The sequence below is a fragment of the Macadamia integrifolia genome, chromosome 14 (assembly GCF_013358625.1).
Source record: "Macadamia integrifolia cultivar HAES 741 chromosome 14, SCU_Mint_v3, whole genome shotgun sequence".
NCBI lineage: Eukaryota > Viridiplantae > Streptophyta > Magnoliopsida > Proteales > Proteaceae > Macadamia > Macadamia integrifolia.
In genome coordinates this window covers 25,097,176-25,116,185 of record NC_056570.1, presented here as the reverse complement: position 1 = coordinate 25,116,185, position 19,010 = coordinate 25,097,176, and the positions used below count along the sequence as shown (strand labels likewise).

Genomic DNA, 19,010 nt, shown 5'->3' with positions numbered 1-19,010 from the left:
TGTATCTACCGCCCAGAACAGGGAACCGATAACAACAACAGATAATAGGAGTGGTAGGAAGGAGAAAAGAAGAAGATAAGAAGGAAAAAGAGAAGAGTTCAGAGAGAGAACTTCAGAGAAAGAGAACGGGAGATAAGCAGCCCATGGCAGCCATAATTTCATCCAAAATATAATTTTAGTTTCATTCAATTCTAATTCTCAGTTGAGTTCAATACATCTATTTAAAGACTGAAAACAGACCTACTTTCCTGTTTGAAACAAATATTGCATCTAATTAAAATAGAAATAAAATCTCACTCAATTGAAAATCTACCATACTAATGCTAACTCTGAAAAGGAAAGAAAAGGAATCAAATCAAAGGTTATCTCAAGCCCAACGCCCAACTGCATCACTTGGATCAATCCAAACCCGTATGGGTATTGATAAGGAGATGAACTGGATCCAATCTGGGATCAAAGATTACCAATTTTACCAATTTGGAACCAACGCTATTAGGATCTTTAGGATTTTATTTTGTTTGGAAAATATTTGCTTTCTTTTATTTTGGGTAGTTGTTAGCTAATTAGGGAGTTACCAATTTGAGTTTTATTCTCTTTCTAGTCTTATTAGTTAGAATTGAGGAAGTAATTAGAAGTTACTATTTCAGTTTTAGATTTTAATTAGGCAAGTTGTAATTTTAGTTGTTATTATAAAGGCATGTAACCCAATTTATTAGAGAGATTTTTGAATGATGAGTTGAGTATTTGGTTGAAACCTTGGTGGTTTTAATTGGTCGTTTGACCTTCTTCCTTCCCCCTTTGTGTGATTCTTCTCTTCTCCCCTGCAACTCTGATTTCTCTCAGAGATTTATTCCCTTTCTCTGCAGGCCCTCCATCAAGTGGTATCAGAGCCGAAGGGTCCTTCCTTCGTCTCCTTTCTTTCCCATCTTCTCCCATTCTCTGTTCTGGTTTCTGCAGAGACTGAGAACAGCAATATTTAAAAAAAAAAAAACCTCGAGACCCGCCATAGCCCTCCAATCCTCCTCCCTTTGATCTCCCACTAAAACCCTACCACATTCGTTTCTCAAGAACTACCCAAACTACCCATTGAATTTTTGTACTCTTAGTTGAAACCTCTTCCCTGTCCCAGGGTCTTGTCAACCAAAAAAAGGGGTGAAGCAGAGACGAGAGAGTGAGAGTTAGAGACAAACAAAATAAAAAGAAGAAGAAGAAGAGCTGATTGAAAGAGAGAATGAAATTGAGTTAGAGTGGTTGAGTGCCACTGTGGTCGGTACATCTTCTTCTTCCTCCCCACCCCCACCCCCACCCCCACCCCTTTTTGTTTCTGTGTGATCTATCCCTTCTCCCAGTGAGGCTTCCCTTCCCTTCTCTCATTCTTCTTTTCTTCATTACTTTCTTCCCCTGTTCTGTTCAACAATACTGGCAGTCCTGAACTTTGGAGTCGAACTCACTGGGGTTCAGTTAGTTGGAACTGAAACTTTTAAGGGTTAGATCATCTCCCTAGAGCGGTCTAAAACCAAGATTCCCATCCTCGAGTTCCTGCTAACCAGTGATAAAAAACCTGCAACCAGATTCAGATCTGGGTTCTTCCACCTGGTCAAATTGCGGAGGTTTCTTGAGCCTCTCTTGGTTGATTCTTAGGCCTGTTGCTAATTGCCTCCGGAAGGGTTCGGAGTTGCAAAGTAACACCTCAAATTTCAAGTCATTTGGTGTCTGTATGAATGAGTTTTCTCAATCGTACGAGAACATTTTCCGCTGGTTTCCTGGTTTTGGCGAAAGGATGAAGAAAATAATCGTGAGCTGTAGCTTATTCCCCATATATTTAATTTCCTACTATTACCTTTTTCTTTACCTTTAATTCTCTCATGTCCCATGCTTCTATTTTGGTTCCTATTTTTTCCCTACCAAACAAATACAGATTCTCTTGTCCTTTAATAACTTTCTTATTCATTCCCAGAACTGCCCCAACCTTTCCATTTTATTTCCTTTTTTTACATCTGTTTTCAAGTTTTCACTCATCCACACGTGACCTTCCTTTTGTGTTAAAGTAGAACTCCCCATATTTATAATTGTGCCATTGCCCTTATAAACTTCATTTTATTTACCAATTTGCCACTCCTCTTATTTGAGCCTTCTATTATTGTCATGGAACCTTTTGTGTTCAAATTCAGAGTGCAGCTGCCAAATGGAAAACCTGCTCATTTATTGATTGATGAGAGACAACACGACATTTTTGTTGTGTGATCTGTGGTGGATGTGTTGTCCAAGACCAATCAGATATTTTTGAGTCAGAGGATCATGTATTCATTGAATTTTCTGTTTCTCATTATTATGATGGTGCTTTTTGTGAAGTGTTACTCTCCTTGACGCATCATTAAATTGGGTCGATGTTGGTTGGAACAATGAGATGGCATTCTTGATCGTGACAATAATGTGTGCACCCTCCAGGCTTACCATATGCGTCAAAAATTTAATCTTCATAGATTGGTTGAGTCAAAGAAAGTGATATCTCCAGTACAACCACAAGACGAACCAAATGCATCCACACAAGTAGATGACCGTCCTATTGTGGGACAGGTGATGACAATGGAAAGTGAGAAAATCACAGATCAAGTAATGAACGACATCAATGCAGTGCCAGTTGTTGACCATCATGAGTTCGTTCTTCCCATGATTTTCCGAACTTGAATGCACCTCCATAGCTTCACATCTTGGATTTTGTTCGCAATGCAGACGTAAAGATTCAAGTTCAGCAAGAACCCTTTGATCACAGGTTGCCCTGAAATTCTTCTCCCATTTCACTACACTAGCCACATTTCCGTATTTCTTCAACAAATTTCTAGCATAGACAAAGGCAGCTGAACAAGATGCCCTTCCATTGGAGGCCATGACTGCCACAGCTTGACGCATTGTAGCAAAGAGTGCTTCAGGGATAAGATCAGTTGCTACGAGTACATTTTCATACCTGAATCCACAGTTCCACACAATAGGTAGTCATATTAGATGGAATGCAGATGCAAGAAATATATATAAGAACTTAAGAAGCCACAGCATTCCAAGCCCAATATTATTATAAAATCAAAGAAAAAAAATTACTGTGCAATTGCACATACAAAGAAGTCCACAAATAATGTGGGTTCAAGAGACTTTTAAAGAATAGCATCAAATTGTAGTCACAAGTAAATATGCCACACAGTTGGCACATCCTGATACTAAATTACGAACATCTCATCCATACAAAGCCAGGCTTCCATGAGGAATAGGAAAAGCTCAATTATTGACAAGAGACAGGCAGTGCACAAAATTTTTAAAGAATGTCATAAAGAATATCGAATCTATTGGGTTGTGCCTCTTTCCTCTCTCATCTTTCTACTCTCATTTTCTTCTTTCATCTCTCATCTTTCCCCCCACCCCCCTTTTTCTTATTAGAGAAATTTTTGAATGATGAATTGAATATTTGGTTAAAACCTTGGTGGTTTTAATTGGTCGTTGGTGGTTTTAATTGGTCATGTGACCTTCTTCCTCCCCCATTTGTGTGATTCTTCTCTTCTCCCCTGCAACTCTGAGTTCTCTTAGGGATTTCTCCCTTCTCTACAGGCCCCTCCATCAAATGGTGTTTTTTGTTTTTTTTAATTAAAGATAACTTCTCAGTCAGCATATTTATTTTGGATAAGATTGTCTACAATCAGTTATGATGCTATCCTACTTAATGTAGGGGGTTAACTGGAGGCTAGGGTTCCTACAAAGACTTACTAGGTAGCCTAAACTTAGACGGTATAAGGTTTAGGATTGGGTTGAAAGTAGGGAGGGGCAGCAACATGCATGATAAACATAGAGATCAAAAACAGAATAACACCATAGCAATAATAAACAAAGAATCCACAGCTGAATGCAACAACTCAACAAGCTATCAATGGGAATATAGGGATGTGAACGTAGACAATAGACAGCAGAGTACCAAATTGAATGCATGCCTTTCAATGTTTCGTAACTATAAGATGTCATACTAGTCTGTGATATGTCTCCAATAACAGGACAGAAATACCCAATTTGGAGAAAATTGATTAACTAGTGATATGAGTACTCTATGTTGAAATCAAAGGAAAAGGGGAAAAGGGGAAAAGGGGACAAATTTCATTAGGGAATGGGGTCATGCTGATTTAATAAATGGAGAGAGGGTTGGGGCGTTACCTTATTGCCAAGAGATGAAGAAGAGGGAGAGGCATCCACGATGGAGGGGGGAGGAGTCCACACGCACCATTCAGTTTTGCTTCTTTTTTTTTTTTCCTTTTCATTAACAATTTAATTGGCCATAGGCCTTACGAACTAATATAAACTAAAAGAAAATGAAATCCTAGTCATCCCCAACAAAATAAATCATATATGTGATGTACAAAAGATCCGGCTGACAGGGAGGTCCGAGAGCTAGACATAGTAGGGATTAGGTCTATGGTGTCCTGAGCTGGTAGCCTAAACAAATCTGAAAGGGTGACAAGCCAATGGTTTAGTTCTTGGAGATGTTATATGGAACTTAGCTAGGGTAAGAATACGATCCCGATTGGTAAGGTACTCCATGAGCCAACATAACAAGTTCCCTAGAATCCTATTGACAACTTCAGTTTAACCATCAGTCTGGGGATGGAAAGCAGAGGAGAAACGAAATTTAGTACCCATCATTCGCCATAAGGTCCGTGATGGAGACATCAAGGTGTACAGACGCAAGAAGAAGAAGAAACAACCATCTTTGTGGCTGGAAGAATAAAAAGAAGAGGAAGAAAGAAGAAGAAGAAAAAGGAGGAAGAAAAAGAGGCTCGATCCAGCCTTCCCAGCGTTGGATCTCCCTCTCTCTTTCCAGATCTCAGAAAATCTTGTGGGCCCCATTAGTTGTTAGTTTAGTAGTTTATTTTTAGAATATTCTTTTCCTTGTTAGTCTTTTAATTAATTAGGAAACTACTTTACTAGTTAGTTTTTAGGAAGTCTTTATTTACTTTCCAATTGACCTTTTTTATTTTTAGGAACTAAGTTTATCATTTATGTAGTGGCCTAGGCCACGATGGAATCAATGAATATTATTGAAAGCAGCCTTTGAGCAAACCTCCCCACCCCTCTCACTATTCTCTCCCTCTCGTTAATCCCTCTCTTTTCCCCTCTCTTGGTTCCTCTCTTTCTTGCCTCCTTTCTTTTTCTCAGTTTCTACTCTCCCTCTTTCTCTTGGTTGTCTCAATATTGCAGCCTCTCTATTTTTTTCTGGTATTATTGTTGAAGACAGGTGCTCCTCCCTCAAGCAGCCAAGGATCGATGGAAGTACCATTGTCTTCCTGCACTACTGTTAGGGATACTACTGCCTCTTCTTCAAGCAATCGAAGATTGGCTGCTACACTTTATTCTCTATACTATTGTCAATAAAGGCTATTCTCCCTTCAAGCAAACAAGAGCTGCAATAATTCTGGATGGTTTCCTTCTACAACACTCAATCTGGGCAGCAATCCTCAATCTCGGTAGACCTCGATTTCTTCTTCTCTTCTCTGTTTGGACAGTGGACAGGCAAGTAATTAAACTAAACCCCCCACCCCCATTAATCCCCTGTTATATGTTTGTAGTCCATTATCATTAAAACCAGCCCTTGCCCCTTCGTTTATGCCTGTTTTAGCTATTGTTTTAAGACATTTCTTCACTGTTATATCTCCAAAACCCTTGCTGATTTTCTATTTTAGTTGGCTGCTAGAGGACATTGATTGTTTGCATATCTTATTTGGTGTCTAGATTGATTTGTGCTGAACCTAACATTCGCATGATATTTGTTCCTTTCCCCATGTCGCCATTTGAAGCTTTAGTAAGTTATTATGTGTTTTTCCGCTTAGATTGATATTGCTCCTGGCTACATGTTGATTTGTCTTTATTTATTGCATGTTGAATCTTGTTTTGTTGAGCATATCTAAATCCCAACCTAATCCCAAGACCCCCTTAAGTTTGTCTTACCTTAATTGAGTCACTCTTGTAGGGACCCTAGTCTTCTAGGAAATCCCCTACATCATCTTGGTATTAGAGCATGGTTTTGTCTAGGTTTAGGGTAATTAGGTACTAGTCTCCGTCACAATCTTTACATGTCTTACCTTTTGAGGTCTAGTCTCCATCACCATCTGTCCGTAGTCGAGTCTGAGCTACGAGAGCGATCGTATGAGGATGTCACCAAAACCCTAATGAACGGCAAGGCCGTAACACAACTGGCACTGAACCTAGGGGTAGAGGCCCTAACCCTGAGGAAGTAAACGAGAATAACCAGACTGATGGTTATGACCAGATAGGGGATAACTTCCAAGGCCTAGGGCATGGTAGGGATCGGGGTAGGGGTCGAGGCCCACCGCCAAGACGCCAAGCCCAATATGGAGATGATGAGGGTTATGAGCATTATGATAAGGGCTTTGATGTCAGACGGATGATTAAGGTAGATGCCCCTACCTACGATGGTCAGATTGATGCTAGGATCCTTCTGGATTGGATCAAGCAGATGGATAGGTACTTCGATTTCTATGATATGCCAGAGGAACTCCGCTACCGATTTGCTAAGTTCAAGCTTATTGGAGCTGCCCGGACTTCTGGACAGACCTAGAGTACCAAGAGGACCACCTAGGACTTGAGCCAATCACCACCTGGGTAGAAATGCAAGAGCGGCTCAAGAGGGAATTTTTGCCTATCACTTACAGGCTCCAGTTGTTGAATGAAATGAATACCCTAAAGCAAGGAAAGTTAACTGTGACCGAATACATGAACAAGTTTAATGAATTGAAAATGAGAAGCCGTATTCGGGAGGATGTTGAGTAGACACTATTCAGATTCTTTACCGGACTCAACTCCGAAATTCAGTCTCGTATGGCACCCCACCTGGTGCGAGACGTTCCACAGGCCTTCAGGATAGCCCTTGAGGTGGAATCCTCCATGGGAACTTATTCTCAGAGGAAGAGCTTTCAAGCTGGGGAGTCCTAATTTAGAAAACCACCCCAAGGCTCAACTGGATTCCCAAAACCCCCTGCTGCACCACAGCGTCAATTTGACAACAAGGGTAAAGCAATTTTGGGAGAAGCACCCAAGAGTAGTGGGCAACAACAGTGCTTCAAGTGTCATGGGTTTGGTCACTTCTCCAGAGAGTGTCCCAATAGGAATCTTTATGTCGGAGAGCAGACCCCTAAAGAAGGTGACCAAGAGGGTTTTCAGGACCATGAGTATGAGGACCATAGGTCAGATGAGACCATATCTAATGAGGACACCGAGGAGGCCGGTGACCTCAAGCTTGGCATTGTGCGTTGCATGGTCTCACAACCTAGGAGTAACGATGATTGGTGACGAACTAATATTTTCATCACTTACACATGTCATCAGGGCAAGAACTGCCGCGTTGCCATCGACAGCGGAAGTTGCATGAATGTGGTCGCCAAGAGCGTTGCTCGAATGGGCCTCAAACCTGAACCCCACCCCAAGCCTTACAAGGTTGCGTGGGTTGATTAGTCCACCATTCCCGTTAATTTGAGGTGTTTAGTTCCCCTACACTTTGCAGGATATGAGGATCGAGTGGTGTGATGTCCTAGAGATGGATGTTGCCCACATCATCCTAGGTAGACCCTGGTTGTATGACCGGGATGTCACCAATTACGAGAAGTCTAACACCTATGTCTTTGAGTTCAAAGGGAAGAAGATCAGACTGACCCCCAGTGCCCCTAGGGAAGTTAGGGTTTCAGAACACAAGGTAAGTACATCCAAACACACCCCCACCAAAACACTCAACATTTTAAATCAACAACAATTTGAAAGAGAGTGTCAGGGGTGATCTATGCTCTAGTTGCCGTACAGAGTAATACCGATAGGTCACGCTTATTCACTGAGGCTCCTAGAGAAGTGCAACCCTTGTTGAGGAAATTCGAGAGGTTATTCCCTAAGGAACCATCTGATGAGTTACTGCCTATGCGTGACATCGAGCACGCTATTGACTTAGTTCCAGGATCCTCTCTCCCGAACTTACCCCATTACCGAATGAATCCCAAAGAACACGTAGAACTCAAACGGCAAGTGGATGAACTGTTGCAGAAGGGATTCATTAGGGAAAGCCTGAGCCCGTGTACTGTACCTGCCTTGCTCACGCCAAAGAAAGATGGCACTTGGCGTATGTGTGTTGATGGTAGGGCCATCAATAAGATCGCCATCAAGTATAGGTTCCCTATCCCTAGGCTTGATGACATGTTGGATATGATGGCCAACTCTTCAATCTTTTCGAAGATTGATCTCAAGAGTGGATACCACCAGATTAGGGTTAGACCTGGAGATGAGTGGAAGACAGCCTTCAAGACGAATGATGGTCTTTGAGTGGTTAGTCATGCCTTTTGGCTTGTCAAATGCACCTAGCACCTTCATGAGGATAATGAATCAAGTGCTTCAACCATTCATTGGCAAGTTCCTTGTGGTTTACTTTGATGACATCCTCATCTATAGTAAGACCCCGTCTTCCCACTTGGATCACTTATACAAGGTTTTTCATGTGCTCTTGCAAGAGAAACTCTATGTCAACCTCAAGAAGTGCACCTTCATGAGTGATCAAGTCATCTTCTTAGGATTTGTTGTCAACTCAGGGAGTATCTGCTGACCCTAAAAAAGTATGAGCGATTGTAGAGTGGCCTGAGCCAAATAATGTCTATGAGGTACGAAGCTTTCGTGCTTAGCCACTTTCTACAAGAGGTTCATTTACCGGTTAGTTCCATTATGTCTCCTATCACCGATTGCATTAAAAAGGAGTTTCAATGGACTAAGAGTGCTACGAAGGCCTTTAATGAGATTAAAAATCTTATAATTGAAGCTCCAGTCCTGCGCCTCCCAGATTTCTCTAAAGTCTTCGAAGTGAATTGCGATGCATCTGGTATTGGGATAGGTGGTGTCCTAGGACAAGAGGGCCACCCTATTGCCTATTTTAGTGAGAAGCTTATTGAAGCTAGGCAACGATATTCCACATACAAGGAATTCTATGCGGTTGTTTAATCACTGCGCTATTGGCGACATTACCTTTTACCGCAAGAATTCGTGCTATTCTCTGACCACCAGGCTCTGAGACATTTGAGTGCCCAAAAGAAACTTAACTAGAGACATGCTAAGTGGGTTGAGTTTCTCCAAGAGTACACTTTTGTACTCAAGCACAGACCTGGTGTCGAGAATACTGCTGCAGATGCACTGAGCCGGGTGAATATGTTCCTCAGTCGCACCAATGTTAGGAGTCGGGCTAGTGTGCTATTCCAGGCAATGAGTGTAGAGGTTGTAGGGTTCGAGCGAGTTAATGACCAATACCCCACCTGTCCTGATTTTAGTGAGCCGTTCACTTCCTTGAGTGAAGGCAACCCGGTCAACCGCTCGGACTACCTACTAAGGGAGGGATTCCTTTTTAAAGGAAGCAAGTTGTGCATTCCCAGGGCTTCACTCCGAGATTTCCTGATCTGGGAATTGCGTGCTGGGGGAGTCGCTGGCCATTTCGGTCGAAATAAGACCATCACCCTCGTTGAGGACCGATTCTTTTGGCCAGGACTGAAGAGGGATGTTGCTGAAGTTGTGAGTCCATGTAGGACATACCAGACCACCAAACAACAAAAGCAAAACACGGGTTTGTACACTCCCCTACCCGTTTCCCATTCCCCTTGGCAGGACCTTAGCATGGACTTCGTGCTTGGTCTACCAAAAACTTCGAGAGGCCATGATTCAGTTTGTGGTTGTAGACCACTCCTCGAAGGTGGCCCATTTCATCCCATGCTCTAAGACCTCTGATGCATCCATAGTAGCCAAACTTTTCTTTAATGAGGTTGTCAAGTACCATGGGTTGCCCCTCACCATAGTGTCCGATAGGGATGTTAAGTTCACCAGTCATTTTTGGAGGACCCTATGGCGGATGATGGGCACGAAACTCCGTTTCTACCCCGCTTTCCACCCTCAGACCAATGGTTAGACCGAGGTTATATCAATAGGAGCTTAGGAAATTTATTGTGTTGCCTCATAGGGGAACACCTTACCAGTTGGGATCGAGTCCTTAGCCAGGCTGAGTTTGTATATAATAGTTCTAAGAACCGTACCACTGGTCTGTCCCCCTTTGAGATCTGTTCAGGATACCAGCCTCGGGCACCCATAGACCTTATCCCAGTCGTGTCTAGTTCCAAGACCTCCCAGTCAGCCGAATCTTTTGCTCAACATATACATGATTTGCATGCAGGTATAAGAAGATAGATAGCACTGCGCAATGAGCAATACAAATCGAAGGTAAATGTGCACAGAAGGCTACAAGAGTTTCAAGAGGGCAATATGATGATGGTAAGAATCAAACCGCAACGCTTTGTTAGGGGAAAAACGAGCAAGCTACATGCTCGTAGCACAGGTCCTTTCAAGGTACTCAAGAGGATAGGTGCCAATGTGTATGTTCTTGATCTGCCAACTAGCATGGAGATCAGTAATATTTTTAATGTTGAAGACCTAGTCCCATACCATGGTACCTCTACGTTCACCTCTTCTATCCTGATGACCTTGAGGACTTCCCCTTCACCATTGATGAAACTTCTGAGCCAAACCAACCAGTTCCCCCCACCTCATTACCCCTTGTGCCTAAGGTCACGAGAAGAACTGAAGAAGTTGAGGAAATCCTTGATGAGAGGATTGTGTCCACACACAGTGGAGGTTCTAGAGAGTTCTTGGTCAAGTGGCGTGGACGTCTGGAAATTGACGACACCTGGATCACATTGCAAGAAATCCAACAACTCAACCCAGACCTACTTGAATATTACATGAGCTCTAATTCACCGGAGGTGAATTCTTCCAAGCCGGGGAGAGTTGATGGAGACATCAAGGTGTACAGACGCAAGAAGAAGAAGAAACAACCATCTTTGTGGCTGGAAGAATAGAAAGAAGAAGAAGAAGAAGAAGAAGAAAAAGGAGGTAGAAAAAGAGGCTCGATCCAGCTTTCCCAGCGCTGGATCGAGTCCCTCTCTCTCTTTCCAGATCTCAGCAAATCTTGTGGGCCCCATTAGTTGTTAGTTTAGTAGTTTATTTTTGGAATATTCTTTTCCTTGTCACTCTTTTAATTAATTAGGAGACTACTTTACTAGTTAGTTTTTAGGAAGTCTTTATTTACTTTCCAATTGACCTTTTTTATTTTTAGTAACTAAGTTTATCATTTATGTAGTGGCCTAGGCCACGATGGAATCAATGAAAATTATTGAAAGCAGCCTTTAACCAAACCTCCCCACCCCTCACGATTCTCTCCCTCACGTTAATCCCTCTCTTTTCCCCTCTCTCGGTTCCTCTCATTCTTGCCTCCTTTCTTTTTCTCAGTTTCTACTCCTCTCCCTCTTTCTCTTGGCTGTCTCAATATTGCAGCCTCTCTATTTTTTTCTGGTATTATTGTTGAAGACAGGTGCTCCTCTCTCAAGCAGCCAAGGATCAATCGAAGTACCATTGTCTTCCTGCACTACTGTTAGGGATATTGCTGCCTCTTCTTCAAGCAATCGAAGACTGGCTGCTGCACTTTATTCTCTGTACTATTGTCAATAAAGGCTGTCCTCCCTTCAAGCAAACAAGAGCTGCAATAATTCTGGATGGTTTCCTTCTACAACACTCAATCTGGGCAGCAATCCTCAATCTCAGTAGACCTCGATTTCTTCTTCTCTTCTCTGTTTGGACAGTGGACAGGCAAGTAATTAAACTAAACCCCCCACCCCCATTAATCCCCTGTTATATGTTTGTAGTCCATTATCATTAAAACCAGCCCTTGCCCCTTCGTTTATGCCTGTTTTAGCTATTGTTTTAAGACATTTCTTCACTGTTATATCTCCAAAACCCTTGCTGATTTTCTATTTTAGTTGGCTGCTAGAGGGCATTGATTGTTTGCATATCTTATTTGGTGTCTAGATTGATTTGTGCTGAACCTAACATTCGCATGACGTTTGTTCCTTTCCCCATGTCGCCATTTGAAGCTTTAGTAAGTTATTATGTGTTTTTCCGCTTAGATTGATATTGCTCCTGGCTACATGTTGATTTGTTTTTATTTATTGCATGTTGAATCTTGTTTTGTTGAGCATATCTAAATCCCAACCTAATCCCAAGACGCCCTTAAGTTTGTCTTACCTTAATTGAGTCACTCTTGTAGGGACCTTAGTCTTCTAGGAAATCCCCTACATCAGTTTGCCAAAAGTGATTGTTGAGCTTAACAACCCTATCGGACGCTATAATATTTGGCAATCCATGGTACTTGACAACTTCATTGAAGAAAAGTTTAGCAACAGTAGACGCTTCAGAGGTATTAGAACATGGAATGAAGTTTGCCACCTTCAAGAAGCGATCTACAACCATATAAATAGAATCATGACCTCTCGTAGTCTGTGGTAGTCTAAGCACAAAATCTATGCTAAGGTCTTGTATGGGGCATGGGGCATAGGAATGGGGGTGTACAAGCCAGTGTTTTGCTTTTGCTGTTTGACACTTTGGCAATTTGGCATTTGCTAGACTAAGGACAATGTTCTGTTTCTGCTGTTTCTACGTTTTCTTGTTTCCAGAGACGGAGAAACAGTCTAAAAAGCGTTTGATAAAGTTGTTCCGTTTCACCCATTTCTAGAAACATAAATCAAAATTTATTCCTATTTACAATTATAGAAACGATTTTGACGAAACAAGTCCATCGTCATTTCTAGAAACGAATTTGAGAGAAAAAAGGTTGTTGTGCCCGATAAATCTCTCAACTATTTAAACTTAAAAAGAGGCAACTGAACCCTCTCTTCCTTTTGGGCATCCGATGATACTATTGGGTTTTTTAGTGGCATTATGTCTGCAAAAAACGTTTCGAGAAACAAATTTATCAAACACCAAAAAAATCCGTTTTTGTTTTTGGAAACGTAAAATGCCGTTTTTGTTGTTTCTAGACACAAACAGCAGAAATTTTACCAAACGGTGCTAAGTTACAACTCTTGCGACATCCCTCTTTAGACCAGGCTAGAAGAATCGATCCTCAACGAGGGTGATGGTCGTGTTTGACCAAAATAGCCAACAACTCCCCTAAAACATGTAATTCCCTGATCAGGAAGTCTCAGAGTGAGGTCCTGTGAATGCACAATTTACTTCCTTTAAAAAGGAAACCATCCGTCAGTAGATAATCTAAGCGATTGACAGGAAGATCTCTACTCAAGGAAGTAAATAACTTATTAAAATCAGGGCAGGTAGGGTATTGATCCTTGACTCGCTCTAATCTGACAACCTCTACGCTCATGGTTTGGAGCATTAGTTAAAACGGGAACGACAAAAAAACATAAACGTACGGTACGGGTTTTAAACAGATAAAAACGATGAACGGTACGGTCAAAAAAACAGGGAACGACAAACGGACGAAAACAAATGGTACGAGTATTAAACGTGTAGTTTTCAAAAAAACGAAACCAAAAAAACGGTAGTATACTCATGCAATTTGAGAGATTATTACCTGTATACATGCATCTAATATTCCGAAAGCTCTAGGAGTCCCAAGATAAAATAGCCCAATGGGCTACAAGAAAATGAGATGTTGCTAGCTTTAGCTTCTCCTTACTCATTGGGCTATAAGAAGATGAGATTTTTTTCCTATAAATAGTATGGAAGTTAAAAACCAAAAACCAAGTACCATATTGTCTTCACTCTTCACTTTTACTAATAGGTTTTTTTTTTTTTTTTTAAATTAATTAATTTTTTTAATAAAATTCCTATTTTACCCTTAAAAAATGGATACGCGTTTAAAACGGCCATTTAAAACGCGTTTAAAACGGATTCTTTTGCCGTTTTCGTTTTTTTTCGTATTGTATAATAGCATACGGGGAAAACGCGTTTTAAACGGCAAACGCGTTTTAAACGCGTTTTAACTAACAGTGGTCTGGAGTAGTACATTGACCCAACTTCTAGCATTCATGCGACTGAGGCGCGTTTTAACTAACAGTGGTCTGGAGTAGTACATTGACCCAACTTCTAGCATTCATGCGACTGAGGAACATGTTTACCCGGCTTAATGCATCTGCTGCGGTATTCTCAACACCAGGTTGATGTTTGAGTACAAAAGTGTACTCTTGGAGGAATTCAACCCACTTAGCATGTCTTTGATTTAATTTCTTTTGGGCATTCAAGTACCTCAGAGCTTGGTGGTCAGCGAACAACACATTCTTGCGGTAGAAGGTAATGTCGCCAGTAGCGTAGGGCCTGAATGACTGCATAGAATTCCTTGTCGTACGTGGAATATCATTTCCCAACTTCATTTTCTCACTGAAATAGACAACAAAGTGTCCTTGTCCTAGGACATTGCCTATCCCGACGCCAAATGCATCACAGTTCACTTCGACGACCTTAGAAGAGTCTAGGAGGCATAGGATCATCAACTTCTTAATCTTGATAAAGGCCTTCACAACACTCTTAGTCCATTGAAACTCCTTTTTCATGCAATTTGTGATAGGAGGTATAAACATAATGAAACTAAATCGGTAAATGAACCTCCTATAGAAGGTATCTAAGCTAGGAAAGCTTCGCACCTCATGGACATTGGTCGGTTTTGGCCACTCAACAATTGCTTTTACTTTCTCAGGATCAGCAAATACTCCTTGACTCAAGGATTAAAGTATCGGTATCGGTCGTTGTATTAGTCGGACAAAATTAAGATACGTATCGGAGGGTATCGTATCGTATCGTATCGGAGATACACTAAGATACGCTAAAGATACACACATAAATGGATAGGAAATATTTTTTTAAACACTTTTGCATAAAGAATTTGTTAAAAAAAGCTATTGATAACATGTATTATGCATAAACACTAAATTGAGGGTATCGCACTAAGAATTCAAAGTTTGTAGTTGTCCCATAAATGTAAAATCCTTATTTCCAACCTTGATTTTCACTTTAGTTAGAAAGAAATATGGCTGGTAGCAACTTTGGAATAAAAACCTCTAAAAAAATCGTGTTTTCTGAAAAATTACCCATCTTGGCCATTATATGACCGTAACGCACTATATCGGTACATACCGATACTCACCGATACGTATCGATCGATACATACCGATACGTATCGATTGATACACATCGATACATACCAAAACGTATATTTCACCTCGATTTTATATTTTCCATAAAATGGTATCGGTGCATATCGTATCGTATCGATGTGTATCGGTGGTGTATTGATGCATCTCGGTATGTATCGTAGGATATATATCGATACGAAAGGATTTTAAAAATTCCATGTATCGTATCGGTCGGATAAATTTAAGATACGTATCGGTCGGATAAATTTAATATACGTATCGGAGGGTATCGTATTGGTATCGGTATCGGTATCGGTATCAGAGATACTTTAAACCAAGTCCTTGTACTGACACAACAAATCCTAAGAAAATGACTTGATCAGTAATGAAGGTGCATTTCTTGAGATTGACATAAAGCTTTTCTTGCAGAAGCACCTAAAAAACTTGACGCAAGTGATCTAATTGGGAAGATAGGGTTTTACTGTAGATGAGGATGTCATCAAAGTAAACCACTAAAAACTTACTAATGAATGGTTGTAACACCTGATTAATTATTTTCATGAATGTGCTAGGTGCTAGGTGCTGGGTGCTTGTTGCATTGAACAAACCAAAAGGCATAATTAACCACTTGAAGAGGCCATCTAGTCTTGAAGGCCGTCTTCCACTTATCATCAGGTCTAACTCTAATTTGGTGATACTTGCTTTTAAGATCAATCTTTGAGAAAATCGATGAGCCAACCATCATATCCAACATATTATCAAGCATAGGAATAGGGAACCTATGCTTGACAATGATCTTGTTGATGGCCCTATTATTAATACACATACACCAAGTGCCATCCTTCTTTGGCGTAAGGCAAGTATGATATATGGGCTAAAACTCTCCCTAATGAATCCCTTCTGAAGCAACTCATCCACTTGATGTTTAAGCTCGGTGTGTTTTCTGGGATTCATACCGTATGAGGTAGATTTAGTAGAGTTTATGATTTAAAGTATCTTCGATACCGATACGATACCCTCCGATACGTATCTTAAATTTAGCCGATCGATACGATACACTGATACAATACATGAAATTTTTAAAATCCTTTCGTATCGATATAGATCTTATGATACATACCGATACACATGGATACGATACGATACGCACTGATACATACCGATACATACCAATAGTCTATGGAAAATATAAAATCAAGGTGAAATGTACGTTTCGGTATGTATCAGTACATATCAGTGAGTATATGTATCGACCAGGTACATACCGATATGATACGATACGTACCGATACAGTGCGCTACGGTCATATAATGTCCACGATGGGTCATTTTTCAGAGAAACACGATTTTTTGAGGGGTTTTTGTTCCAAAGTTGCTGCCAGCCATATTTCTCTCTGACTCAAACACACTTTGGGCAACCACATTCATACAACTACCACTGTTAATTGAGATTAAAAATCTTTCTTACCTTGATGGCAGGTGTAATTAATAAAGATGTGTGTCTGTAGCCAGTCATCGTTTCCCTTAGGTTGTGAGACCATGCATCGCACAACATTGAGTTGGGGGATCCAACCTCTTCATCAAATATGATCTCATCCGGCTTGTGGTCCTCATACTCATCATCTTGAGTGTCATCCGGACCATATTCTTCAAGGTCTTGTCCGCCGACATAAAGATTTTTGTTGGGGTATTCCCTAGAAAAGTGCCCAAATCCCTGGCATTTGAAACACTGTTGTTGACCACTCCTCTTGGGTGCTTCACCCATTATTCCCTTTCCTTTGTTGTCAAATTGACGTTAAGGTACAGCATGTGGCTTTGGGAATCCTGATGAACCCTGGGGGGGTTTCTGGAAATGGGATTCCCCAGCCTTGAAGCTCTTTTTCTGAGAGCCCTCATAGATGATTCTTTTTCGAGAGCTATCTGGAAGGCTTGTGGAACATCTCGCATCAGGCGAGGTGTCATACGTGATTGGATTTCGGAGTTGAGCCCAATAAGAACCTGGAAAGTGTTTGCTCAACATCCTCACGAGTATGATCCCAAATTTTTAATCATTGAACTTGCTGATATACTCAGTCACAATCAGTTTCCCTTACCTCAAAGTGTTCTTGTCATTCAACATTTGTAGCCTATATGTGAAAGGCAAGACCTCCCTCTTGAGTTTCTCCTACATCTCTACCCACATCGTCACCGACTCAAGTCCTAGACTAGTTTCTTGGTACTCTTAAGTCTGTCCAGAAGTCTTGGGCAGCTCAGGTAAGCTTAAGTTTAGCGAACCTGAGGCGGGCTTCCTTGAGCATATCATAGAAGTCGAAGTACCGATCCATTTACCTTATACAGTCTAAGAGGACTTTAGCATCGATTTGAGCATCGTCTAACATCGGCATCTACCTTAACCATTCGTCTAACATCAAAACCCTTGTCATATTGCTCAAAACCTTCTTCATGTGGTACCTTGGACCAGGTTGTCCATTACCTCTACCCCGACCTCGACCATGTCCAGTGCCTAGGAGGTTATCCCCTATCCAGTCAATAACTCATAACCATCAGCATGGTTGTCATGATGATTCTCCAATCGGGGTTGGAAACTCCTATCCTATGTGAGGTTCAGTGCCTAGAACATTGTGGCCTTGTCGTCCGTCTGAGTTTAGGACAGCTGTCTCTATGGCAAAAGTCTAGTGGTAATGGTTCGAAGATTAGCAGCCTGTGCTTCCTAAACAGCTCTACCAGCAACCGACTCAGTTTGATTAACTCTAAGCAACTCCTGGATAGCTTGGACGATTTTCAAGGTTTCTTCGTTTTGGTGAAGTAACCTCGTTCACTGTGCAAGGATGTGATTTTGGTTGTCATGATTCTCCAAATCGGGTTGGAAACTCCTATCCTATGTGAGGGCTAGGTCCAGTGCCTAGCACATTGTGGCCTTGTTGTCTGTCTAAGTTTAGGACAGCTGTCTCTGTGGAAGAAGTCTAGTGGTAATGGTTCGAAGATTAGCAGCATGTGCTTCCCAAACAGCTCTACCAGCAACCGACTTAGTTTGATCAACTCTAAGCAACTCCTGGATAGCTTGGACGATTTTCAAGGGTTCTTCGTTTTGGTGAAGTAACCTCGTTCACTGTGCAAGGATGTGATTTTGGTAGTAGTTGTGTCCTATGTTATTTGGTCCAGTCAAGCTAAGGAAGTTAGTGTCCTCTAACCTGTTGTAGCCCTTTCTCAACTTAGACTCGACTATGGAAATGTTATGACGAAGATTGGACCTCAGTAAGCAAGACATAGGGATAAGATCAGCAACAACCTAAACATCACAACCGTGCTCTGATACCAGAATTGATGTAGGGGGTTACTTGAGAGGGTTGGGTTCCTACAAACTAAGTAGACTAAACTTAGACCGTATAAGGTTTAGGATTGAGCTGAAAGTAGGGAGGGGCAGTAACATGCATGATAAAAATAAAGATCAAAACATAATAATACCATAGGAATAATCAACAAAGAATCCACAGCTGAATTCAACAACTCAACAAGTTATCAATGGGAATATGGGGATGGGAACATAGACAGCAGAGTATCATATTGAATGCATGCCTTTCAATATTTCGTAACTATAAGATGCAATACTAGTCTGTGATATGTCACCAATAACAGGGCAGCAATACCCAATGTGGAGGAAATTGAGTGACTAGTGATACAAGTAATTCATGTTGAAATCAAAGGAAAAGCAGAAGGGGACAGAAATCATTGGGGAATGGGGTCATGCTGATTTAATAGATGGACATGAAAATGAGAGAGAATGAAGGGGTTGGGGTTTCACTATTTTGCCGAGAGAAAGAGAGAAGAAGAGGGAGAGGCATCCACGATGGATGGAGAGGAGTCCATGGCACCATTCAGTTTTGCTTTTTTTTTTTTTTCATTCACAATTGAATTGGCCATAGGCCTTACAAACTAATATAAACTAAAGGACAAAGAATTACTAGTCATC

General features: G+C 41.2%; 1 protein-coding gene across 1 annotated transcript in view; it reads left to right on the top strand.

Annotated features, from left to right (window-relative positions):
• The window catches only part of LOC122061098 (ubiquitin C-terminal hydrolase 13-like), a 120,071-nt gene that overhangs the window by 91,279 nt on the left and 9,782 nt on the right, over positions 1–19,010 (top strand). The window lies entirely within an intron of this gene.